The sequence below is a fragment of the Excalfactoria chinensis genome, chromosome 2 (genome assembly GCF_039878825.1).
Source record: "Excalfactoria chinensis isolate bCotChi1 chromosome 2, bCotChi1.hap2, whole genome shotgun sequence".
Lineage (NCBI taxonomy): Eukaryota > Metazoa > Chordata > Aves > Galliformes > Phasianidae > Excalfactoria > Excalfactoria chinensis.
The window spans coordinates 110,972,251-111,000,013 of NC_092826.1; positions in this window are offsets into that span (position 1 = coordinate 110,972,251).

The window sequence follows — 27,763 nt, forward strand, 5'->3', positions numbered from 1 at the left end:
GGATTTTCTATGGATGTGCTTTTACTCATCTAACACTAATGTTTGGATTAAATATTAGGTATCAGATCTAATTCAGGCATTTCTGTGAAGCCAGTGGACAGAAAGAAAAGTCTTCAAAATATAATTTACTTTATCATAAGAGGAAAAAAAAGGGGGACAAGGGGTAGAAATAAATAAGTAAACCCAAAAGCCATGAGGAAGTAATAGGAGTACATCTGCTTTCTAGTGGAAACTGAGACAGTAGTGGCTGGGGGTTCTCACAGAGGTCAGCAGGGTCTGACCCATCACCCTCAGCTTCCCAGAGGCAGACCCTGAGATGGTGGTCAAGTGAGAGTCCACAGAGACAAGGCAAATCCAAGATAAAACAGTTTAAGATAAAGCCAGAAAGTACATCTACAGACTGAGGTTTGGATCAAGGTGTCTATAGCCAGAGCAAGGAACTTGCTGTGAGTATTCTACAAGTCAGCACTCCTCCAGAGTAGACTGGAGCAGGGGGCTAAAGACTCAGGGGCTTCATGCTTCTGAGCTGTGGACAGGGTGTTTCATATGAATTCCACAGTTCCATGTGAGGCTGGTCAAGGTCATTAAGTCATATTAACACACCTAGGTACGTGACACAAGTCCAGTCTTTCTCAGATATACAAAGACAGTAAGGCACCTAAGTGCCATTTGCAAAAGTAGGTTAGGTACTTATCTCCTATGATTTCAACATATGCTTTAAGCAAACCCCATTGTTGAAAATATTCTCAACATTTGGAAGCAGATTATACTTGCTTGTTTCGCTGTAATAAGCTTTTTGATGGAACTGTTCCACATTTTTCCCTCCATTTCTGGCTACTCATTTTTAGCTATGCATTAAATCTGTCTGGAGACTCAACTCCTTTTCTGCCTACTCCAAGTCTGAGGTACTGTGGGGAAATTGGCTCAGATGTTAATCAAGTCATTCTATTATAGTTAAACAGGGCAAGACTTTATTGATCACATGCCTTTCTTGAGCCATGACTTTGAACTGAATTACACAAGAAAAAACACTCACAATGCTTCCTTTTAATTATCAGTTCTTGTTATTTCCACTTGACATGAATTTTCTGTTCTATATCTTTCAGTATAGGCTGAATCTTTTCAGTATGTAATCGAATATTTCAGTTTTTTTCCTTTTCTTGGTTTCCAAAAGCAAAGGTTCAACTAATTGTCTTCCTGGGAAAGGCCACTAGTTTTTCAAAGCCCAAACATGTCTCCAAAGTCCTCTAAGATCTGTTCCATCTAACAGCCAAAATTTTACTCCACACTTTTTGGTCAGCCAAGTTCCAGTGTCATTTTCCCATCCCTAAATTCCCAGCAGGTCTAGTGTTTTTCCATGTACTCATAGAGTATTTTGCTGCAAGTAACAGATTCAAAAACAAGATTACTTCAAACAGTGGAGAAACACAGAGTCAAGTATCAGCCAAAAATTTATATGTTCTCTATATAATTTCTTTCCCAACAACATCAACAATAGGATATTTACATATCAAACACAGGGATCATCAAACCTCCATCTCAAGGAAGCATTCAAAATCAGTTAATTACATACAATTTGAACATCTAAGCCATTCCTGTTCCATATAATACCCTCTTGTAAGTATAGTATAAAATAAGTCTATTCAATTAAGTACTAAGTACTCCTAAGCATACCTGGAGGAGGAAGCAAAAGTCTTCAAGAATGTTCTTAAGATTAGGAACTTTGAATGAATTTCACTTCTGTGAGAATAAAGTGCATTTGAAAAGAACAGCATTAAGCCATTTTAAATACACCTGAAGTATATTATAACTGTAAGTGAAAATGACTTCACTCAACCAAAACCTTGTTTAGATATTAATAAATAAATAAATAAATAAGGAAAAAGCATAGTAATCAAGACATTCCAGAGAAAAATACCTACTACAAATTACAAAATGTACTGGTATTTGAAGGAATCTCTATGGTTTTGAGTTGGTGTCATCAGGGAACCACACTCTCTCAAAGGAATACAAAGCACAGAGTAAAGGATTATTGGAGTTCATTTTTCCCTATTAGACTCGTGCAACATCAGGTACTGTAGGGACAGGTAATAGATCCTATAGATGAATCTACTCTCACTGCATATCCAATTTTTAATTTAGATGAGGGAAGAGCCAGGAATTTGCTCACCTCATCTCTTTTGAGGTACAAATCCTGCAGATCCCCAACAGTGTAGTGGACTAATGGCACAATCCTGCAACTGTTAAAGTCACTAGGAATTTATATCAGCACAGTGGAAGGTGCAAACACAAAAAATAAAAATGAGGTCCAGATGTTTTTCATACAAAACACACTGCGATATTTTCAAAAGCAGCAGTGTTTCATGGTTAGTCTATAAACACTGTAGATACAGTGTATACTATGTGAAGGAATTTACCCAAGATAAAATAAATTTCCACACAGTCTTTTCTCTATAAAATCTCTAATGAGATTTCAGAAACTGAAAAAAGAACTAGAGAAAAGGTCAACATGAAGTTACAGCATTAGGCCTGGTCATGACTCTGTGTCCTCCACAAAATCTAATGCTGATATCATTACTACCAAATCAATGTAGTAAAAATTTTTATCCTGAAGCATGCTTTTCATCATTGTTAACTACAGAAATATTAACAGCAACCAGAGCAGAATAAAAACAGAGTTTTGTCAAATGCTGCCTCCCCTTGGGCTATTTCCTTGAGGAACAGCAGGAAGACAGGGGTTTGTAAAAACAAACTGACACCTGCAAAACAAATCATAGCTAGTTAAAGCCTCAATAATAATTTCTCTTAATCACCCAAGATGGGACATACAGTAGCTGTTGTCACTGCTGAGACATATTGCCCACTGCCTCACTGTGCTCGCATTCACCTTTTGCTCTCCATAAAAGTTCAACAAATATAAGGGAATGTCTAGGGGTGCAACTTTTTCTGCACAGAGTAGTTGAATTCCACACGTTTGCTTCAGAGACACTTCCCTGTCAGATGCCATTTTGTCTGACTGCCCTTCTGCTGCCATCTGTCACACGGCAACAAAATTTAATGCAATATTGTCAGGAAGGTTGAACCACTACTTTCATACCACCAACATCGACCTTTGATGTTGTGGGCCAACATAATAAAATAGGAGGCATCATTTTCAGAGCTGCCCTCCTACACTGTAACAGCATATCTTCCAGCAAATCAAGAAGAATGGGAGCAGAAAACCACAGGGTGCTGCTTCTCAAGGGTGAAACACCGAGCAAGGAGGATGCAGACATCCTGGGCTGTGCTTTTAGGGCGCAGGCTTGCTACACACTTCATGCCAGTGGTAAAATCAGTCAGTAATGTCCTGGGGCCCGTTTCCCAGCTACACAACAGGATTATTTCTTCCTTTCTCTCATGTATGTTCTGCCTCCCTCAGTTGCAGGCAGCAATTCATCAGCATTGTTCCTGCCACAGAAACCTCTGCAAGACTCTGGCTTAATGGGCTCCTGTGGACCTATGAGCATGAACAATGGAACAGCAACCAGAAATCAATGGGCAAAGAAGTCACGTATATGCCACGAGGCAAGAGTCTCCCAGGAACAGTTAAGCTCAGGACTCCAAGAGTTTGGTGAATCTAAGACACTTAACACATACTAGAATCAATTAACCAGTGTTAGCACCATTCTGACCATACCCAGAGAAGCAGTTATACATTAACCTGCTGACACAATGGACCCCTAAGGATTGTCTGAAAACCTGCACTGGAGCACCAGCTGAGTCAGGACCACCATCCATTTCTGAGCAAGCATAAAGCATGATTGGTATCCTGCTGCTCTTCTAGCTGTGTCTAGGTGTGAGTTGTGCAAAGGAGCAAGTGAACACAGCGTGTGAATAGCTACCTGTTAGTTATAACAACAAAATTATAAAGGGCACTCTAAAATACCGGCTGTGATGTGTTCTCCTAAAGTCATGCAATTTTCAGAGGAAATTTACAGCAATTCACCTACTCAATTCAGGTACTTTTGAACTGTGGTACAACATGGTCATAATCCTTTTAAGACCTCAGGAAGCTACTTATTATTATTACTGACAGTAGCAAAAAATGGTTCCAGTTCAGGAAAGGAGAATATTTTACTATTTCGATTTATACAGACTCAGCATAGGTTCTAATTCTCTTCACTTGTAAACAAGCATTTGTTGGAGCTTTTATAAGATGGCATTGAAATGCAATAAGCTAGTATCATGATGCAGACAAATGGAACAGAACTGGGCTGCACAAGCATTTCCAAATTGATGAATTATGCAATTTCCAACCATATTGCTCCTTTACTACAGAGCTCGAGCCAGTATAGTTAAAATAAAGACATTCCTTCTTTCCTAAAAATAAATAAATAAATAAATAAATCAAAGAGAATCACATTAGGGATATTTTATGTAACACCTATTAAATGAAGTCAAGGTTTTTATTTATTTATTTATAATCTACCATGCCGATTCCAAGGACTGGACCCAATAAATCATAAAATTAAAATCAAATAAGGGAAAAGACATTACTTTGATGAACAAACCTTTATTCAGACAGTAGCCTGTGTACATCCTTGGACTGTCCTGAGGTATCCTGGCAGGATCAGCAAGGGACATGAGATTAACAGAAAGAGCAGCTGGAATTTTGGAGGCAGATCTGAAACCTTTTTCATCTACAGAATTACATGCTGATTTATCCAGTTCAATAGTCCACATATCTGGAATCAGGAAATAACTAAGATTCACATTCTCATTTGACACTTCATGCTTCAGGTGTGCTCACATGTTCAAATTAGTTTGCAGTCAACTGTAGCTAATGTGAATTTATTTAATAAAACATTTTCACTTTTGTAATCCCATGGAAAGTTGGTGTTTCCGATGGAAGTTCTTAAACTTACCAGATGATAAATAAGTACACCAGGTGCTCACGATTCAAGAAAGAATAATTTAATAGGATTAAAAATAGTAGCTGTCAGAGGAGAAGCTATATCTGAAAAATGTAGAATTCTTTTATTCAAGATTTTATGCATGTCTTCACCCATTCCCCTTTTCCCCATCCTTATGCCAGTCTCAAAATACAGTAGAATATTCAGCTCTGAACTCAAACATGACTTCAGTTTTCAGTCCTTTACATTTAGGTCAAAGGATTAAGCCAATGCAAAATCATGGCAGAGAAATTAGAGAGGAAATTTAACATGTAGCATTGCAGTTCCCAACTTTCTTTGCTTTCTTCACTAAATGAACAGCTAATATCAGTACTAACAAATGCCTGCAACGTCAGTCATCTACAGTAAGGGTTGGAATTTCCTGATTTATTCACACTTGCAGCCATATATTCTATGAGGTTGCCTTCTCATGTGTAATATTCATATGGATTTTACTATAACTATAGATGAAAACGTCTAAACCTAAAATAACATTTTTCAGCAACAGATTTCAAAGCATATCAGAAAGGCAGACAGAACTTTTCTATGAAGGAAAACAAATTCAGAGGAGGGGAGTGACTTATCTCTTTTCACTTCACCAGTCCAGAGCACAGATTAGCACATAGAACTTGTAGTTTTACCATAGTAGCTAAACTGTTATCAATTGTTGCTTAAGTCACAGGGAATACGCTTTAATATTGGAAAGAGTTAAATAATTTGCTTTGCTCTGATGGAGAGAAAAATATTTTTGTATCTTTGTGGACCAAACCGAGGTAGGAGACTGCCTAGTTAAGAGCAATGGCATCTTTTAACCACCAGACAGGATATCTGACAAGGGTCTCCATCCTACTCTATCTAAAAGTAAATTGGAAGAGAAAACAGGAGGTCACAGCAGCACTGTGACAGACAGCCTGGAAAAAAACAGGCAGAGAGAAATGAAATATGTTCTGAAGCAGCATTAGACACTATGAATCATGATACACAACTGGGAAATCAGTTCATCAGCAGGACCAACCACATGGCCTATTTCCTAGACAAGCAGAGTCAAATGGACACAGCCAACCTATAACCCTCTTCTAGGATGCCTCTGAGCCCCAGTGCTGACTGTACTCTTGTGGAGCTTGCTGAGACCAAGGTCTGGTGCCTGAGCTTCTGATATATAATGCATCTGGAACAGATTACCAGAAACATGCTTCATCCATTACCCTTCATGTAACTACCTGGATTCTCAAAACATACTTCTTTTTTTTTAGTATAAAAGTACACAACACTCAGCAGTGGGGCCACAAAGATTTCCAGGCTCAGATGAATCCAAAAAGACCATTCAGGTATCAGGTACTAGCTGCATAACCAATAACTCAGAGTAAGGGTACAATTACGCATCAGATAGCATGGGCCACCCAGACATGACCCAAAACAGAGATGGACTACACAAGGCCACACACATCTGGCCTCATAATAACAAAGGAATCACAGAATCACAGAATTATAGGGGTTGGAAGGGACCTCTAGAGATCATCGAGTCCAACCCCCCTGCCAACACAGGCTCCCTACACCACGTCGCACAGGTAGGCATCCAGGCGGGTCTTGAATATCTCCAGAGAAGGAGACTCCACCACCTCCCTGGGCAGCCTGTTCCAGTGCTCCGTCACCCTCACCGTAAAGAAGTTCTTGCGCACATTCGTGCGGAACTTCCTATGCTGAAGTTTCAGCCCATTGCCCCTAGTCCTGTCCCCACGCACTACTGAAAAGAGACCAGCCTCGCCACTATGGCTCCCACACCTCAGGTATTTATAAACCTGGATCAAGTCCCCTCTCAGCCTTCTTTTCTCAAGGCTAAACAGGCCCAGTTCCCTAAGTCTCTCCTCATAGGGGAGATGGTCCAGGCCCTTCACCATCTTTGTGGCCCTCCGCTGGACTCTCTCCAAGAGATCCCTGTCTTTTTTGTACTGGGGAGCCCAGAACTGGACACAGTATTCCAGATGAGGCCTCACCAGGAAAAACAAGGTTTGACTGACAAATCTCTTTGTATGATATTAGTGGGAAAGCTCTGGAAGTTTTCAAGTTAAATTGAGGTTAAAATTCATGTACCAATTTGAACTTATTTGTTTGGTTTGGTTTGTTCAGTACATTCATACCTCCCAGCAGGCAGATCACCCCAAATAGGAGGAGTGAAGAGTGCAGGTCAGCAATATCCCATAAGCCTGGAGGGGTTGTTCCCATTGGTGCCATGCACATGCAGTAACCTTCCCCATAGATCTAAAGTAGTTTAACATAGAAGACTGTGGAAAAAGGTCAGTTTAAAAACAAAGTGGAGGTAGATAGTGGGAAATAGATATGAGGCAGGTCAGGGTGAAAAGAGTTGCACACAATTTTCATGTTCACACGTTTGATGAAACTATTCTTTTCCTTCTTTATTTTCTAGATAGCCTACTTCAGCAGAACTTTCTAGTATTTTTGTTAGAAGTATCTATTAGTACACTTTTAATTACTGGTATGCTGAGTTTTCTAGAACAAATATGGTACAGTACTGCGATCTTTTTCTTAAAAAGATAGTTAGAATACCATTAAAAAAAAGAAAATTCCAACGGCATCTTGTTACAAAATTAAAATTTCATGCTTGTTCTGTACCGACCTTCTTAGTTATACTAACAAGACAACAACACACCAAAAGCCATTTTCATCTACAGAAGCAGCAGGCTTAGCAGTATGTATCAACTAAGCTGCAGAGAAAGAGAACAAGAGGCAAGTAGATACTTGGCAGTGTCTCTGAGATAAATGTCCCTGGAGCCCTAGCAAGGTCTGGACAACAGGGCACCAAATGAGACAGACAAACCCCATTCATTCAGATTGCAGCAGGAAGAGGAAAGCCACAATCGGACAGAAAGCAAGAGGCAGTGGCATGGGCCTGCAAAACAAAAAGACTGGTTACATTGGGCTGAGAGAAAGACTCAAGATAGACACATAAGAAATTCCACATAGATTTTTTTTTATTGTTCATTATGGTTTCGTGTCTTCCCAGCAAGAAGATAATATAGGACAGCAGAGCAAAAAAAGGCAAAGAGATCCAGGAATGAAGGTGAATGTAGGAATAAAAGTGAGGCAAGGAAATATTGAAAAATTAATGGAAATGAGTCTAGATGGATAAAGCTAAAAATTAATGGGAAAGAAAACTGGATCTGGAAAAAGAAACACGATTAAAGAGACTCGGTAATGGAAGACAATACCTGACAATAAAGGACAGAAAAAAAATAGTACATTAACACTTAGATGGTGTCCTAGCCTGTACACAGAACACAGATGAATTAAGGAACGGTCATTCTGTCCTTGCTTAACCTTTTTTTTCTTTTAGCCAGTGCTTATGCTTTTTGCTTTAGTATTATTTCTACATATTTCAAACAACTTATGTGAGAGGCTGAAACTTACTCATCACAATGGCAGTTTTTATATTTAAATGTTTCTGGAGCAACCAGAACATAAAAGTGTGTCAGAACAATCCTTTTCACGCTCAGCTCACTCAGAGCTAAAAATGATTTCCTTTGAAATCCTTTGAAAAAATGCACTTCTGAGAAAAGAACTAGCATGAAAAATTGCACACCCAGAAGTAATTTGGAGGGATATTATAAACCATGCATAAAGACAAATTAGTATGAAAGAGTCATTTCACCTGTGCCATCCATACTGTTGAATACCTCCATAAATGCAATGTGTTTGCCAGTAATCTTCAGGGAATTAATGTCCAACAACAGATATCATTTCAAAAGTGTTAAAATGCACCTTCATAATGTAATCCATTTTCTGGAAGTTTTAGGACACAATAATTGTAATACATCTCTTTTTATGGATAGAATCCAACTGATGGAGATCTTATTAGTTTAGCTGTACTGCACTCATTATGGATATATACATTCTTGAGTATACCTCTATAACACCCTTTAGCAGATACTTGGGCTGGAGAGTTACAACACAAAATTTCAGTGTCAGATAGCTTTAAGAACAGCCTGTAGTTGATGCTAATTGAACAGCTGTTCATCACTGACAGCAATAATCACAGTTAAAACTTTCAAAAGGTGTGAAGACCTTAGTTAAGGCATTTTAGAAGGAGCAAACACTGTTTTTATTTCAGTATCTTTATAAGTTTGACAGTGTTGATGAGCTTTCAAAGTCAGCATACAAAAAATTCTGATAAGGACATTGAGTTCTTTTCTTGATATCACATGTGGCTTACTTGGCTCCATTCTCCGTATTCTAAACATTTATTATTCACAATGCCAGGTGCAATAAGCATTAAGAGACTGTTTTCTTCACCTATAAGATGGAGATCACAGGAGCAGATGACAAATACTCATAAAAGATGAGAGCACTGATCAGTGCACAATCAGCAACCCTCACACAAGCAACATCTGATACCCTTTGAGGTTCTTCTTGCAAGTTCCTTGCTCTGCTCAACCATGAAAGACTATTTATAGTCATTAGGTAATGCTGGAAGAATTGCTATGAAAAAAAAAAAACAAAAAAAAAAAAACTGAAGGAACAGGATATTAATTAATATGTAATGACTTAAAACCTGTAGCTCCTTTGTTTTAATTATTCAAAATCCTACCTTCACAAATAGAACATTCACATTAAATAAGGGGATTATGATCATTTCATCATTACAATTTTCATTCACTACATTGGGCATAAAAAAAAAGTTATGTTTTCTAATATTTTACTTCCTTTAAGTAAATATTTCATCTTATTTAAGTAAAGGCCTTGTTTTAGTCAATATAAATTAAGGCACTTTTTACCAGAAGCAGGCACAAATAACATCATTTAACTATACAAGATGGGGGGGGGGGGGGGGTTTGCTTCTAATAAGCCAATGCATTATAGGCATCTTTTGAGAAGTTTGTGTCACATCTGCTGTTTGTGAGATGCAAGATAAGAATGCTCAGCACTTTTTTTTAAAAAAAATGCTTTTATTTCTATTTTTTTTTCCCTAGCTAGCTTGCATATTTTAAAGCCTGCTTTATTTCATCATTTTCTACATTTTGAGCAGCTAGAATGGAGCACACAGAATAACTCCATTTACTCCTCCTGCTTTGAAAAGGAGCTCAGCAGGATAAGATGTTTCTGTGTTATCCAAATTCCAGGAAGAAAACTCTCTAAGTCCAATGTGGTGTTAGTCCTAGATGGAACAAGTTACATTAAAAGATGTAACTTGAATATTGATTTAGCACCTTAGTAAAAAAAGGAGGAATTCTCTGAACCTTTATCACTTTCAATTCCCTCTGAATTTTATCTTCTCTTGGGAAAGATTCATGGCTCAGACAGGTAGCACTGATGCCTCTGTAAAATCAAGATTCAGCCAAATAGCAACATCAATATATGTTACAATGTCCCATTCAGTTTACTGTTCTAGATATGTTACTTTCACAGCCTGGAAAGACTACTTATAAAACAATGTTATTGAAAAATAAATTAAAAAATATTATCTCTCTTCATATTATTTATATTTATTTAGAAAATGAAAATAAATATAAAAACCACTAATGCTATACTGAAGGGTAATAAATTAAATCTCCAAATACAGGAAATGAAAATACACTGATCCTCCTAATATCAGTGTTTATGATTACATACATGGAATAAATAAATAAATTTAGCTGCAGATTTAAATAATCCAGCTGATAATTAAGGCAAGACATTCTCGTCAAAATGAAAATCAAGTACCATGGCTTTTTCATTTCCTGGTTCTTTTCCCAAATTTCATTTTATACGCTTGAAGGATCATTGGTATATATTTTAGTTTTAACATCTGTGCATAAAGATAGATAAAGCACATACATACATCATACATACATGTATATTTCATTTATGTATATCTCTAAGGAATGCACATACAAAGTACAATGCATATACGAAGTACCAATATTGCTGTTTCTTTTCCAGAACTAGTGATAAGTTCCAAGAGTCTGGTCATATCTCAAGGATGACATATTTCAGTCTCGTAGGTGAAAGGAGGCAAGGAGATAGCCAGCTGGCTCATGTGAAATTAAGTCTCCCATGCCAGCTGGACAAGAAGTAATTCTGCTGTTAGTTTTGGAGGCTGCTGCCTTCCTACTAACTGTAGGAAGACCAGAAGAATTAAGAAGCAAAATCTCCATGCAAACAGTTTTCCATTCCATATGGAGTTGTCATTATCCCTCCATGTATAATTAGGTCTGCCAGATTTGCAGTGCCGTGTGCAGCGATACACTGAATCAGATTGCTCAGCTGCTTGCCACTCACACAGCATCTCTAAAGCAGGAGTCGTTACCCTCCTGGCAATGAGCAGTGAGGAGAAAAAGGCACATAAGAGCACTTGGTCCTATAGAGAACCTTAGAAAACTCTTCAAAAAAAATGGGAAAAGAAACAACACATGTGAATCATGGACATGCTTCTAACCCTTCTGCTCCTAAAAAGCAGATGACTGGTTATAGTGGTGGTTCAGTGCAGGTACAGCCAGTGTACATGCCAGAATATGTGACTTCCTGAAAAGAACCTTAGAATACCCACTGTAAATTGCTTAGTTGCTGAATTTGAAGAAACGTACAGAATATCTTAATTTCTTAAACTTTTTCTCTTTCACTGACTTCACATTCACTATGACACTTTTGCAGCATTGCCAATACACCTTAACATACCACTTGCTTTGAAAATCCTGAGGCAAAGGCCATGGCTGAACTCAAATTGTAAGGTGTCACAGACTGAAACTGATGATGACCTGTGTGCGTAAGTTTTATAGACAAAGAAACTAAGGGGCAAAATCTGACCTACATTTATCTAGCAGATCTGTAGCAAGGATAAGAACAGAGAACACATGCCTTGACCTCAATCTTGTGTGTATGCCAAATTCAGCATCTCTTGATTTAACCAGCAAATTTAGTGAAGAGGCAGTTGGTAGAGTTATGCTTCTGCTGTTAAACAAGATCATTAACACACTGGGAACATGGAACAACTTTTGCTGCAGTTATGAATGAAATACTAAGTATAATCTTCTAGGAAAAGCCAACTTATTCTACAACATAACTCACTGCAATTCCAGATGTAGAATCAGAGAATCAGAGAATCCTTAGAGTTAGAAGAGACATTTAAAGGTCATCCAGTCCAATTTCCCTGCAATGAACAGGGATACCACAGATAGATCAGGTTGCCCAGGGCCTGATCCCGCCTTGCCTTGAAGGACTCCAGGGACGGAGCATCAACCACATCTCTGGGCAACCTGCTCCAGTGCCATATTACCTTCAGTGTAAAAGACTTTGTTGTTATTTAAAACCTAAATCTACCCTCTTTAAGCTTGAAGCCATTTGCCCTTGTTCTGTCACCACAAACGCTGATACAGAGTATGTCCCTTTCTTTCCAGTAAATCCCCTTCACATACTAAAAGGCCACTATCAGGTCACCTCACAGCCTTCTCTTCTACAGGCTGAACAGCTCCAGCTCTTTCATCCTGCCTTTGGAAGAGAGGTGCTCCATCCCTTCTATAATTTTTGTGGCCCTACTCTGGATGTGTTTCAGCAGGTCCATGTCTCTCCTGTACTGAGGACTACACATCAGGATGCAGTACTCCAGGTGAGGCTTCAGCAGTGCAGAGAGAGGATTGCCTGCCTGGCCACACTTCTTTTGATGCAACCCAGGATATGGTTGTTTTCCCAGGCTGTGAGGGTGCATTGCTGGCTCACATTCATTGCTAACTCATGTAACCAGATCCCATAGAGGAATGCCTAAAAGGATATGTTTTATCCAAGACTTTAGCCATACTTTTCACTCACCCATGAAGACTAGAGTAACCACCTAAATGACTTTAAGCCACTCACTGCTGTAAATGTTATAAATAGCTCTTATGACACAATAGAGAGAAATCAAATATACCAAGTGAAATAAATGCACTTAAACCAATAAAATAATTCAGAACATAAAAAGCAATGGTATTCCAAACACTGCAGCCTACATTCCTGAGCCTCAGTGGTCCAGAACAGGGCCACAGCATACCGCATCTCTTCTCAGCTATTCCTTACAGCTTGCTTTCCTTTCAGCTAGTAAAGAAGAGAGAATCTTAGATCCTATCTTGCAAAGTCTTGGCACATTACAAGAATTTCTAGTAAAGATTCTCACACAGATTGCAATGACTACAGACTGTAAGTACCAACAAAGACAAATATAATATGACACATCACAAATGGCATAAGAACTCAGAGCACTGTACACGACCTCTGTAAGACTCTATCTAGAATCAAGCTTATGAATTTCATTTACCTGTTTTCATGATGAGTTAAGACTACTGCTGGTCAGAGGACTAAGGAGCAATGAATGAAGGTTATTGTATATGAAAAGCCCAAAACCCAGGGAAACTAAATAAATAAATCAGAAAAAATGACATAGAAGTTCTGGGACTTCTGTGTATAAATACACCGGGGTACAAAGAACAGAAGGAGAAAATAGTTGTTGAATTTGAAGTGCTCTGCAGGCTCAAGAGGTAGTGGATATAACCAGGCTGAAATAAAGTGTAGACTAGACCCTCCATAAGACAAAAACATTTCTAGAATACACTGCTCATATATGTAAGAGGAGCAAACATCCTGGCCATGATTTACAGAGATGGCACATTTATTAATAGAGCAACATGTCAATATGCTTAGCACAACAGCTCATATTTGTTGTTCTCTGAAGTCTTTTTCACTTCTGTCACCATAGCTTTGGCTAAATGATCAGCACAGTGACTCAATATAACAGCAAAGCCCATCATGGAGGATGCAGGAGAAAGCATGTCTTGTCCAGAATATTCATTCTAGTATCTTTTATTTATTTACTTACTGGATGGGGAGCATTCGTTTACTGAAAGATCCAAATCTCTAGATCTAATTCTGTAGCTTTTAAGGTAGTTTCCTTTTCATATAGTTGAAAGGAAAAAAAGAAGCCTAAGTCCTTTGCAGTTGCTGTCCTACACAGTGCCAAAGAGGAAACAAGGAAGAAAACATTCATCACTACTGCCTGAAAGCAGACACATGTGTCTACTGTATACATCCCTCTGCCACCAGTTTCATTCTCCGTGGCCTCTACAGCAGCCCTCCTGCTTGGGCTTATGTTGTAATTTGAAACAACCTCATCATTACGATCAACATCACTGAGATGGACTGATTTGGCCAAGAAGAAATGTTGAGAACAGTCATGTTTTCTTCAGATCAGAGACAGCCCTCCAGATATCCAAGCTTACTTGAGATTTCACAGGGCCTTCAGAAATAACTAAAGAAATCACTATGATGGACTAGTCCCGTGTGAAAGAAAAATAAAGTTGCACAAGCTTAAGACTCCACATCTGAATAGAGATATGTCAGCTTTCTTGTATCTATACATATATGTATACTGAGTGCATTATACATACACAAATACTATTTTATATATATTTGTATGAATGTATGTATAAATAGTGAATTGAATACTGAACAATATGTAGTCTCTAGCTTCTTATCAGGCAGTCATATTCCCTCCTCATCTCTTTATATATTCTTCGCATTTGAGGGTATTTTTATTGTGAATCAGTAAGGGAGAGAAGCACCCTCCAGCATACATAGTGGTAAAAATTAATTTAAAGAATAGCTCCCCACACACACTCCAGATAAAATACCCAGTTGGATTGACTGACTAACAAAGTGTTTGTGTCCAAAAGTACAATTTCCTTAAACAATAGAAAGTCCATCTATTAGAATATACTGTTTTCTCTCGTTAGTTTTACTTATCTGATAAACCATGGACTACAGCCCTTGATGTCTGACAGAATGGCTTATTTCTGCAATGAAAAGTTGTAGGATAATAGAATCTATCATGTAACTGTTTGAGTTCATAAATAATATTATCAACCAGCTGCCCTCTGAAGTGGTGCAACAGAGGTCATGAATGCAAATGGAAGATGAAAAGTTTGTCACTGCAGTAGGAACACTTTCATTCCAGATAGTGTAGATGACATACACCTGTTCCTCATATTTTAGTTCTCCTTGCTTTGTTTTATTTATGTTTCATAGAGCCATAATTCACAAGTGAAGAATGAAACTCTTTATTGAACTTCTATACAGTATTTACACTTGCTGCATCTGACACCACTTTTTCATCATAATGGGACATACTGGGAATCCCGGAGCCATGAAGATTTATGGACATCTGGACTACATTGTCAGAAATCAGAGTAACAGGAACAGGTTCTCACAATGAGACCAATCTACTAAACTTTAATATTAATTAAAAATCTCTGCAGGGCTTTCAGGTAACTATTTAAGTTAATAATTCCCTGTCAGCTATCATTCCTGTAGGGACAGTAAAACTAGAGGAAGAAAAAAGGAAAAAAGAAAAAAGAAAAAAAAAAAAAAAGAAAAAAGAAAAAAAAAAAAAAAAAAGATAGTGTCTGACAAGAATCCTGAAATGCCATAAACCTTTCAAATTATATTTTTTTTCAGATGTTATGTCACCCAGAATTTATGATCAAGTCAGCTTGCAGCATTTCACACATACACTCACACCCGTGGCAATACGTTTTCTAAAACAAAAGTGTTTAAAACATGAGGGCTGCTCTAAAGTAATGCCTCATATTTGTTTATGTTTGTCTATGACATCAGAGGTGAGTACTGGTGGTATGGAAGTAGAGGTTGAACCTTCCCACCAATATTCCCTTACATTCAGTTGCTGTCTGGAATGGTCTGTCAGAACAGCATCTGACTTGGAAGTGTCTCAGAAGCAAAGGTGTGGAACTGAATTCCTCCATGCTGAAAAAATGGCACTCATGGACATTCACTGACACTTGCTGAATGTTCATGGAGACCAAACAGTGGATGTGAGCACAGTGAAGCAGTGGTGATGCATTTCAGTAGAGGTCACAGTGACAGTGGGTTACCTCTGCTTGTGCAGATTTTTACAAGCACTGCACTGTTCATCAACAAAAATGCATAGCTAGTAGTGGTGACTGTGTTGAAAAATAGTTCTTTATAGCTGAGAATTTTCTCTATCAAATAGTGTTATTGTTCTCTTTGTACCTCTTGCATTTTCTATGGAAATAAATAGGCAGCATTACTTTCAGATCAACCTATGTAAATAAGTAAAAATGAAAGAATACATTATATCTCAGAAAACTGATATATAAGGGATGTATTGCCTCCAAAATACTGTTGGTGGGTGAGGTCAACTTTTAAGCCAGTCTTGCACATCCATATGTATAGACAACGTCCATGAGGACAGTTGAGCCATTAAGCCTAGGCTTAGGTCTCTCAGGGAGCACAACCTTGGCTGCACCAGGAAAAACACTCAAGTTTAGAGTGGAACCAGAACTGCTCTATGCTTGTTTCTCATAGATGGGAGCAAGTGCAAAAAAATGCCTCCAAATGCAGCAGGTAGATCACCCAAGAACACCCAAGAGGTAATATGAGCCAGCGCAGAGTGAAAGAAAACAGCTTATAAACAGCAAACGGAATCATGGTTTGGGAATCAGCATCTAAACTATTGAGAGATAAGTTGAATCATGCATGGGTTTTCAGGAAAATCACCAGGGAACTCATCTGTATGATTTGATGTTGTGGTTAAACTTGACAGTCAGCTAAGCACCACTCAACTGCATCCCCGGTGGGGTGAGGGAGAACATAAAAAAGGGTAGAAGGATGAGAACTTGTTGGTTGAGATCTAGTTTAATAAGGAACAAGAAAAAAAAAAAAAAAGAAAAAAAAAAGAAAAAAAAAAGAAAAAAAAAAAAAAAAGAAAAGAGAATTATAATTGTTTTTTTTTTTATAAAGATGCACAACACAATCGCTCACCACCAGCCAGGCTCTAAGCAAAAGTAGTCCTTCCACCCAGTTCCCCACATTTTTATGGCTGAGCACAACACCATGCAGCATGAAACATCCCTTTGACCAGACTGGGTCAGCTGACTTGGCTGTGCACCCTCCTAGCTCCTTGTGCAGAAAAGTCTATGATCTGTATAGCCACTGTTCTGCAATAACTAAAATGTTTGTGTGCTGTGAACATTATTTTCACCCTAACATCAAAACAAAGCATTGTATCAACTATTAGAAAGAAAATTAACTCTATCCCAACCAAAACTAAGACACCTGTTAAAATTGTTGGCACTTCTTCATCTTCGTTTTACTTTAGTAAGAAGCTTTGTTCAAATCTTGTGTTATGTCAATTCTGTATTATTAAAGCATTATGTGGATGTATCCTAAACTAAACCTATGCATATCTAACTGAAATTATTTAAAGTTCAGAACCCTTAACTGTCTGAGACTTTTCCAGCCAGATCATACAGTGCCATTTTGATTTACTATCAAAATGAAACAACAGGAAAGAAAGAAGTTGTCAAGTTAACCTGAACCCTTTCTCCAGAGTCAGGCTCCATGTGAATTGGATTAAGATGTCATGAGTAAATAAAATAGAAATGTTTGTTTTACTAAGAGTTGCCTCAACATTTGGGAGTAACAAGAAATGGTTGTTGGGGTAGCCCAGCTGGCCTCACAGAAGTGGGAAGACTAATGATGGTATAACAAAAAGTTAAACTCTTACTAAAGCATGAGCAGATATATTTGCTTTTATCACAAGAGCACTGAGAGAGGGAAAAACAAGCTGTGCGAGTAAACAAAATATCATTGTGGAAATTTAAATATTTCAAAAGTCTGGTTCATACACGGTAACATCACTGCAGATAAACTGGATTCTAAGGTCCAACTTTAGTCATGCAAGCCATACTCACTCTTCATATTCACAAGTACATACTTCCCTAGGAAACTAAGGTAAGGATATTTATTCAGTTTCCTATGTGAAGTATAGGAAGAGGTGCTTCTTCTGGTTAAGCATAAAGAATTTTCATCCTGAAAATTACCAGAGTGAGCCTAGAGAAAGAAGACACAGCAGGAAAAATCTTAATGTTTCTCTCTCAAAATAAAATGATGGATGGGACTGTCATGAACTCAGTTGTATAACTCAAAAAAATCACAATTAAAATGAAGCAAAATGATGAGCTTATCAGTAATTCACTATGATTGCTGTGCTACGGCTAAGGAAGAAAAAAGAAAAAAAAAAAGAAAAACATAACAAAAATAGAGAATGACTACTTCATTTACACCTTTTTCCCTGAGGAAAACCTTTGGTCTCAGGTGGGATCCCTGAAGTTAACCTCAGTATCAAGATACTTAAACATCCAGAGTGTAAATGAAACATGTTTTAGGGTAAATCTAAGGTGAATAAAACTTTAAAGAGATGTTAGGAAGTCTCACTGATGTGCAGAAGACTTCTACCTCTTCACCATGGAAAATCTAATGCATTTTAATTAATATATATCATAATAATAAATGATAATAAATATAAATACATAATATATATTTGTGGTTATATCTGGGTTTTATGGTATCTGATACACAATGATATATAGCCTCTGGTGGCGCAGTGGTATAAGGTGCTGCTTGCAACACCGGAGGGCCCGGGGTTCAAATCCCCCCTGTGGCACAAGTGGTACAAGTGCTGCTCTGCTACACAGAGAGGCTCGAATCCCGGGAGTTGGACTCGATAATCTCTAAAGTCCCTTCCAACATGCACAATACTGTGATACTGTGATACTGTGATTGCCTTTGTACAAAATGATGTTTTAAGCAAGTGTACCTTACACAGAACGTTTTGCCACTGTTACTATTTGCAATCATTTTTTCAATATCAAATTAAAATACTATCCTAATTTTAATCCAGTCTTCTGGTGTATCATTAGGTTTTCAGTCTTGGTCATGCAGTCATGATGAGGTCACTGCAGTACCAGAATGGTAGGGGTTTGTTGTCAGTTTTTAGAATGTAATGCAGAATTTGTTCCTTTTAGGTTTTCTCACTTGTCATCTTTCTGCTTTTTTGCAAAAGCAAACAGGAAATTCATCTTCAGCCCATAAATAAGTAGTCTTTTATTGTTGAGACAGAGTAATTTGTCAGCATTCCTTGTTGGGGTACTGAGTTGTCTTAGCAAGGATTTATGAGTGCATACAGGAGTTCTGAGTAGATGGAGTGTTCTAGAATAGCTAAGTTAGGCCTGTAGGTTAAGAATTAGTGGGCAGGGGGTTTAGGTAGGTGTGTGTATAGGTTCTCTCGTGTGCATCGCGTCTCGCGTAGCGAGTGTACGCATCTGTGCGGGATTTAGGATGGTATATAAGGTGTGTGATGCAGAAGATATTATGGCGTCCATGTTTGTCTCTCTCTCCCCCGGACAGTCGAGGTCCCGGAATAAGTCGGGTTAATTGGCGGCTACGTCAATTCCTGTGGCAGTAAATTCTAAGAGAATCTTAGAAAAGTCCCTCTTTCAAACACTAACCAGAAAATATCCCTGAAATATCCTTCAGATTCATCAAATGTAATAAGAATTGATACCGTTTCAAATAAAGGCTTATTCCTGCAGCTTTTAAAGATCTCTACTCTTAAAATAGTCTTAAAACTTAATTACTTCTTGCAGGGTTCTTTGAATTTAAATAACGTTTCAAGATAGCATCATATCTTATGAACAGTCTTCAGAGAGGTAATACCTTAAGTTTCTTGCAGCAGTTCTTGAAGCATTGCCAGACCAATTCATTTCACAAGATGTATTTTCAAATGACTTTTTATTTTAGTAACTGGTTGTGACATTATATAGCCCTGCCATATTGCACCTAACTTATATTGATATTCATAAAAAAAGGAAAAAACAAACTATTATGTGAAGGTTTCTATTGAGGGACATTTGCAGTACAGGTCCAAGACAGAAAATGGTTCCAGATTATGCTAAATTGTTTGCTTACTTTAAATGCATGCTTCAATCTACCACAGACATAGGACCATATGCATGGGCTTAAGTGCTTTTCCAGATATACAGATGGACTATTTGCTAGAGCTTAGAGATTACTAAAGAGCAAGTAATTTACAAACAACCTTACTGCAGTTTCTTTGAGCACTGCAGCCCTGACTGGACAGCACTTAGTACAGAATTTACCACAGTCAATAGATGGCTTAGAAAATAAGGAGGAGTTATTTCCCTGATTGTTCACTTAGCTTTGTCAGTGTCTTAGCTTTCAGAGAACAAATGAGAAGCCTCTCCAACAACATTAGGGAAAAAGGAAAAAAAAGGAAAGAGTAACTGAGAGGAAAGTGCTTTGTCACTTCACCATTAGCAGCTCTTTTTGTGCTTCAGTTTCTCGGGATTTCCAAACATCCATTCCAATTAGGATGCAATTCTGAGAGAAGGGGCAAAGTGAGGCTGGAAATGTGGCAAAGAAGTTATGTTAGAGTATGCAGGTACAAAAATGTATCAGAAAGCTAACAGGCTTGAAACATGAGACTTTGCCAGCAAGGCTCTGAAACAAATTCCCAAAGGAATCAATGACAATTCTAAATTACATCAATTCTCAGCCCAAATGCAAATCACCCTTCTTCTATCTTGTTTCCCATAAACAAAGCAGTCACATCAAAACAAAGCACTCCTACTAAGTATCTAATTCTTCATACAAGGAAGGAACAAGCCAAGTATGACAGATGTTAATCACCTCACGTACTGTACACTTGCCAGGTACTCATATGCTTCACAACCAAGGCAGAATGAGAACCTGCATAAAATAAAATGGTATACAACAAGACGAGGGCAGGAGGGATACTGTGACATGGATATCACTGTTGGGAGAACAGGGTACAAAAAAATCTACTGAAAACGTGCTGCTGCAGCTGAATTATGTAGAGCTCCAAAAAGGAATGAGCTCCAATCTTACACACTGATTTATTCCCTGTTTCTGTTTCCTCATTTGTGACGTAATCATTAATCAGCTACTTCTACAGTGAGAAAAAAACAAAAAAAACCAAAACTGTTTTTTGAATAAATTAATCATGAATACAGTACAGAAATAGTTCCCTGCAAGTATTCTTTTGAGCAAACACTTCACTCCCACAGATTTTCACAAAAAGCCCTGCAGTAGATAAAATAGGTGGAAACATGATCTAAGCAAAACTCTACTTAGCAATTGTCAAAACATTAGTGAGTAGATTTTCTCATTATTCACTCAGCTCCGCTGGTATATTTGCAGTCAGAGCACAGACTAGAAACCTCTGCTGCACAGCAACAAAAGCAGAAGGAAAAGAAAGATTTCTAGCTGAGCTGGAAGCCTCTCCCCTCACCTTGGCTTTAGGTGCCTCTGAATTTAAGGGCCAGAATTGTTTCTGGCAATTCTCAAGTGGCAGGGAGGGTGATTGTAGGCCAAAGAACGGCTTTTGAAGCAGGAACAGAGCTTCTGCAAAAACCATTTTACCTACAATTGCTCTTTCATCTCAGGCCATTTGTCTGATTGAAACTGCCTGACCTATCATTACTAAATAATATTACAAGGGCAGTTCTGTTCAATGATACTTAAAGGTTTCAACCTGTCCCTAGATTAAAATCACCATTCTGGAGGGATTCCTAGACAAATCTCAGAGTCAGAGTCACATGCCCAGAGCACATAAATATGTTACACTTTGTGCTGGAACCATAGTTTCTTAACTAAAGAGGCTCCACCACTATGCCATTAGTGCTCATTACTCTAATTGTGTGTGCAGATCAAACACCTGGTTTACAAATACAATGCCAACATGCTATATATATAGAAAACAACAAAGTCCGCTGACTGAAAGATTTGAGGATTTGTCTGGAGGCATTTATAAAACAGCCGCTTTGAAAAATTCTATATTTAACCAATATGCTATAAAAGAAAAAAAATACACAGCACTTCATATACTTGTCACTAACACTAATTTAAACCACAGTGTGGAATAAGCTATTTAAACAGGCTTGTTGACCTACTTTTTAATTCCAGCTTTTGGGGAAGAAAAGAAGTTAAGCAGTAATTCAGAAGGTTGTTATTTCCTGTAAATCATATTTTTACATTTGTCTTTCCACACAGCATTTTATTTTATTTTATTTTATTTTTTTTATTTTATTTTATTTATTTTCCCCTACTCAATGCAGGTAAAGATTTTGATGCAGAATATTAGGATATGAAAAACTGTTTTAATTCATTATTGCCTTTAAGTAATCCTTGTTGCCTGACATTTTGGAAATCATTTTGCCTTTAATCAGTCTTTTCTCTGTCCTTAGTCATTTCCATCTGAACAGAATAAGATCATCTTCAATATAAAAAGGAACTTGACATCATACAAAGATACTAACAAGAGAGGATAAAGAAACATTGTTTAATTTAATTCTTTGCCATATATATATATATATATATATATATATATTTTTTTTTTTTTTTCCTTGAGATCAGTCCAAACAGTTATTCATTTCTCTTTAACGTTTATCCCAAGCATGTATTTTTAGGTTTCCCACTGCCCTGTTACGCCCTGTACATTTAAGTGCTGTTCCAAAACATTTTTCCTTAAGACAAAAATCATTCTATGTATTTCTCAATGGCATCCAAGACAGAGGTAAATTAAAGTATGTCGAAAAGAGTATACAGTGCAATTCTTGTAAATATAAGTGCACTTGCACGTGGAAATTTATTAATCAAGATTTAAAGAATGACTTGTGGGCGAAAAGAAACGTTTGCATTTTTACAGGTACACAATTAGAAACTGAATGCAAAATGGATCTTCATGGCTTAGTATTTCTACCAGAGAAGTCAACAGTGCAAAAGCAGAAAATAGGTTTCTGATAAAGGAAAGCTGTACAGCTGGTTTTGTCTCTGTGAAATCTATTAGCAACAGTCTCCCTAGCTTAAATGGATGTCTGTCAAAAAGCAGCTGGACAAAGAAGCAAATCCACCAGTTGGAAGTAGTGAACAACATACACAAAAACTATTATGCTTATGATTTGATTTCATGCACAGGAACCAGAAAAAACAGCTTTGAACTATTTATTGGTAGGTGTCCAACTGTGGCAAGTTGAATGTTTTCATGTGTTAATTGACCACAGTTCAGGATGAAACAGTTTATCAACTACAGTATGTGAAGGATGTAGTAGAAAAAGCAAGGGACCTAACAGTAGAATATTAATTTTCTTTTGAAGGAAAGGCAGAAAAGGGAGAAGGAGATTAAAAAACAAAAAACAAATGAACAAACAGTCAAACAAAAAAGATGAAAATGTAATTATTCTGGTGAAAACGAACTGTCAATATCTTTATATAAGAGGGCACTGAAACTGCACATCCATAGGACTGAAGGCTTCATCTGAGTAATAATATATTGTCAATTAAATTTTTTAGAAACCTATCTGTGGAAAAGAAGGAACGTGTCCTACTTTTCTCTGGGACATGTGAATTCCTTACTGATGTGTATGTTTGCATTTTACAGGGCTAGGCAACTGTTAAGTCACATCTGCTAAAGGATACAAGAGAGACATTTTTTCCTTTGATCAGTAAAGCAACAGTAAAGCAGTCAAATGAAACAAGAAGTACATTAATTTTAGGGTTAAGAAACAAGCATTAATAAAACTAGAAAATCACAGCACAGAACAGCTTATATGAGAGCTGGAAAGGCTAGACTGGATGAGGAAAATGCACTGTTTTTTCTTTTGTATATATAGTCACTTTAGAGTGAAAGAAAAGTGGCAATTACTGACACAGCAAAAGAAATACTGTGAAAATGTGAATAAATAAAAAAGACGATTCCATGTCAGAACTCAGGAGTGTAAGCTGTCTACACTTTCACCAAGAAGCCCAGAAAATATCACACGAAAAACATCACTGAAGAGACAGTCTAGGGGACAAACACGTTACTGGAGAAAAACAGTACAAATTCAGACTTTCTATATAGTTACATTTAAGAGGAGAAGAGATTAAACTGCATAGATAATCATGGACTGCACAGATAAACTCAAACTTACAGACCAAACTAGCCTCTTTGACTTTAGCAGTAAAGAAAGTATAATGAGGTATTTACAGAAAGGCTCGCTGACCCAGAGTCCTTGCAAATTTCATTGTTTGCAAGGCTTTAGTTACCAGAATCCTCATGTACACCTTCTGTTCTGAAGGGAGGTGGGGCTAAAAAAAGAGAAAGTTCTGAGCGACTCAGGCCTATTTTAGCTAACATATCACAGCCTGACACCTCTCACCAGAATCATCTTTCCTACCTGAGTTTTGGATTTTTTGCACACTTGTGTGCTTAAAATCATAGAAAGAAACCCGCAAGAGACACAAAACAGATCATTCTCTCATATTTTAAGGAATATATATGGCATTCATATTCCAACCATCAAAAAGTGTTACATATCACTAATTCCATATTACCAAAATTTAAGGGAGTAATTAAAAAAGGTACAAGCCACCTGCAAAAACAATTAAGGCTACTCTTAAAGAACCTAAGTGGTACACAGCATAACAGTCAGGGACTGGTGAAAACCTGCAAGTACTCTTTGGAAGGCTGGTACTGGTGATTGAAAAGGATACTTGTTGAACAGATGAAATTAAATTGTGGTTTTTATTGATATCTACTACAGGGTATCTTTCCAGAGGCTTTAAGTTAATCAGTTTGTATTAAGATACTGCATGACAGCGTTTTAGTCAATACCTCTGCACATCAACACATCATAGCAAACACCATTTTCTCTTCAGCAGGCAGTACTTTGCACAGAATGGCTTAAGTTGGAAGAGACCCTAAAACTCAACCAGTTCCAGCCCCCCTACTGTGGGCAAGGATGCCACCCACAGGATCAGGCTGCCCAGGGCCCCATTCAACTAGGACTTGAACTCTAGGGAAGGGGCATCCATTGCTTTTCTGGGCAACCTGCTCTCAGCCTAGTGTAGAGCACAAACACAGACTGAGCAGATCCCCTGGGTTCCTTTAGTATCAGGCATCCCTGAATGAACTCCTGATAGCATTTTCTTCAGGAAAAGCAAGGTTTATTTAAGATCCTAGTGAAAATGATCCAAACAATTTTATGCTAGTAGCTCCCAGGAAACAGGACTGAAGGTGGTAGAGAAGAGAGGAATACAAAAGTGGAGGGGAAGGTTTGCCATGGGGTAATTCCCTTAGAGTCATAGTTGTGATTAAAGATATATCATAATGCAAAATTTGTTTTGGAATGGCAGTCTCACATACAGAGTGTAACAGAAGAATCAAGAACCTAAAAATACATGCTGGGAACAAATGTTAATGAGAAATGAATAATTGTTTGGAGTGATCTTGTAGAAAAAAATTGTTATGACAAAGAAGTAAATTAAACAAAATCCCTTTATCCTTTCTCTGAAGCAGTTTTGTCAGGTGTCTGATGCTCATTTTCACAGCAGTTTTTTTTTTGTTTTGGTTTGTTTTTTTGTGTGTGTTTTTTTTTTGTTGTTTTTTTTTTTTTTTTTTTTTTTTTATGATTTTCCTGAGCTCCAACTAGAGAAACAAAAATAAATGTTAATACATTCAAGGTATTGATCAGGTTGATCAGGAGTATCTGAAGCTACAATTATGGGACACAGAAGCCTCCCTCTGCCCATATCCCCCACAAACCACAAATCAAAATATTAAAGCAAAATAAAATCTACCCAGAGATAAGAAGGAGAGTGAAGACAAAGGAAATCACAACAGTTGTGACTTTGTTCTAAAAATATACAAACTTCATGCCTGGCACTTCTTACACTGGTTCAGAAGAGGGAATTTTATCCATAAGCTACATCAAGCAGTATACACTGTTTTATGCTTTCCTGCTGAAATGAAGTGATGAAGTGATATGCTACAAACAACAAGGGTCTGGGTCAGGAGAACTAACATTTAGCCACGTGGCAATTAGCCCAGACAGGGCAGTCAGGTCCCAAAAAGGTTCTCCTCAGTGGTGATAAACATCTGAGGTGACATAGCAAGCAGGGACTTACTCACAGCCAAAAAGACTTAAGTTATGTGATTACTGTATTCATCAGCAAAAGCTTCGTGACTTTCTGCAGGAGCTGACTCAATTATCAAAGCACACATTTTAGACAGACATGAGATCCTTTCCAGAGGACAAATAAGTTATCCTGAAGAACTCTATGAGGGAGCTACCAGGCGTTTCACGGTTGGTGAAGACAGAAGGTGAATGTATCATAGTGGGAAAGGAAGATTAGTGACGTGCCCCTTTATTCAGACATATGCGGTTATCACTCATAAGTTTCTGTGCCTCTGAACACAAAGCAAACTGATCTGTCTGGTAAGCCATACAGAAAAAGAGACAGTCATGCAATAGCAGGGTATCTCTTTAATAATCGAAGTTAAAAACTATCTTCCAGAAAAAGATCTCTCAATGAAAGTAGGAATTGAGTCTGGGACTAAAATGCAGCCACTTTCCTCTATCTTGCTGTTTCCTAACAAGTGATGGGACAACAGCAATCAAAAAACCAGCTCTGGTGATGCATAAGGAAAAGGGAGCACTAGCAGCACTCTGCCAGAGAGAACCATTAACAAAACCTGACAGCTAGTTCCCAAATTAGTTGCCAATATGCTTGTTCCTGAGTAAGTTCTTTAAAACTGTGACATAACTTCACCAGCTTTCTTTACTCTGATCTCTTTCCCCCGGTCAGGTAATATGTACATCCTCCCAGAGTTGAGAGTGTTAACAACTAATTATTTTTCTTCAGATGAAGATGAAACACTTTGTTATGTCTGCAATGGGATTCAGTGACACTGAGAAGACAGATGTAGAATAAGAAGACACATCATACAAAGAGCATTTAATCTAATCTAATAAAGATTTCCAACACAATTTATATCCTTTTTTTTTTTTTTTTTTTTTTTTTTTTTTTTTTTTTTTACCTCTAAGCAATAAGTCTACTACATAATATATGCTTTTAATACACTCATGTCTACCTCATGTCTACCTTGCATGTTTCTACTAATGTATTCTGCATTTCCTTTTAGCATTCATGCCTAACCTACTTCCATCAGGGAGCTGATGCTGTATTCCCAAGTGAGAGCAGCACAGCATTGATCAGAGAAGAATATCACTAGGGGATAAGATATGGTTTATAATACAAAAGGGAGAAGAATGAGTTGAGAGAATTCTGGAGCAGCATCTTTTACGGTTATATTCTTTTATTCTTTCTCCTAATCCCCCTGTCTACAATGTACTTTGCCTCTTGTTGTGGATGAAAATGATGGGTCCACATTTTTTCAAGATCAAAATAGATAAACCCTTTTTTTTTTTTTTTTTTTTTTTTTTTTTTTTTTCCATGACTTAAAAACATAATTTAGCTTTGCTGAGCAGAGTTATTCCTATACACAAAGCATGCCAGTCAATTACATCGAAACAATTTCATTCAGGTCACTAAACATCAGTAGGTAGTATGATTTAGTGTTAGGAGTGTATTATACAAGAGCATAGCAATTTCGAGGTCTGGAATTGAAATGGAAATTGCAGTGTGGATGAATATTGACAGTAACCATATACAGCAGTAGGGAGCATCCTGCTCTTACACAGGGCCACATGACCAACTCATTTGTGACAAGGAATCCTTTTTCCCATCTCAAACAACAGAATAGAATTTCCTTAATTCCAGTAGATTTCTAGCATTTATGTGCAAACTGTCCTACAAATGTAGGAGTCACAGAGACCAAGAAAGTTACAGGAAACAAAGATTTGTACTTAATTTCATAGTTCTGTATTCTTAAAAGCCAGTTTATTCTCCTGAATAATTAAAAGCATTTATTTGAACTTGAAGTTAAGCAATGTTAAATGTCCCAGACATTACTTTTTCTCTCTGAGGAAGAACTACAGCTGTTGACAAGTTTATTGATCTGAGATTTGTAACATCTTTGAAATATAATTCTAAAATACAAAAAGAAGAGTCTTCTTGCTGAGGCCACAGTTCAAAGTCTTTTTTATATTCTTGAAGCTAAAGGCTTTTGGCAT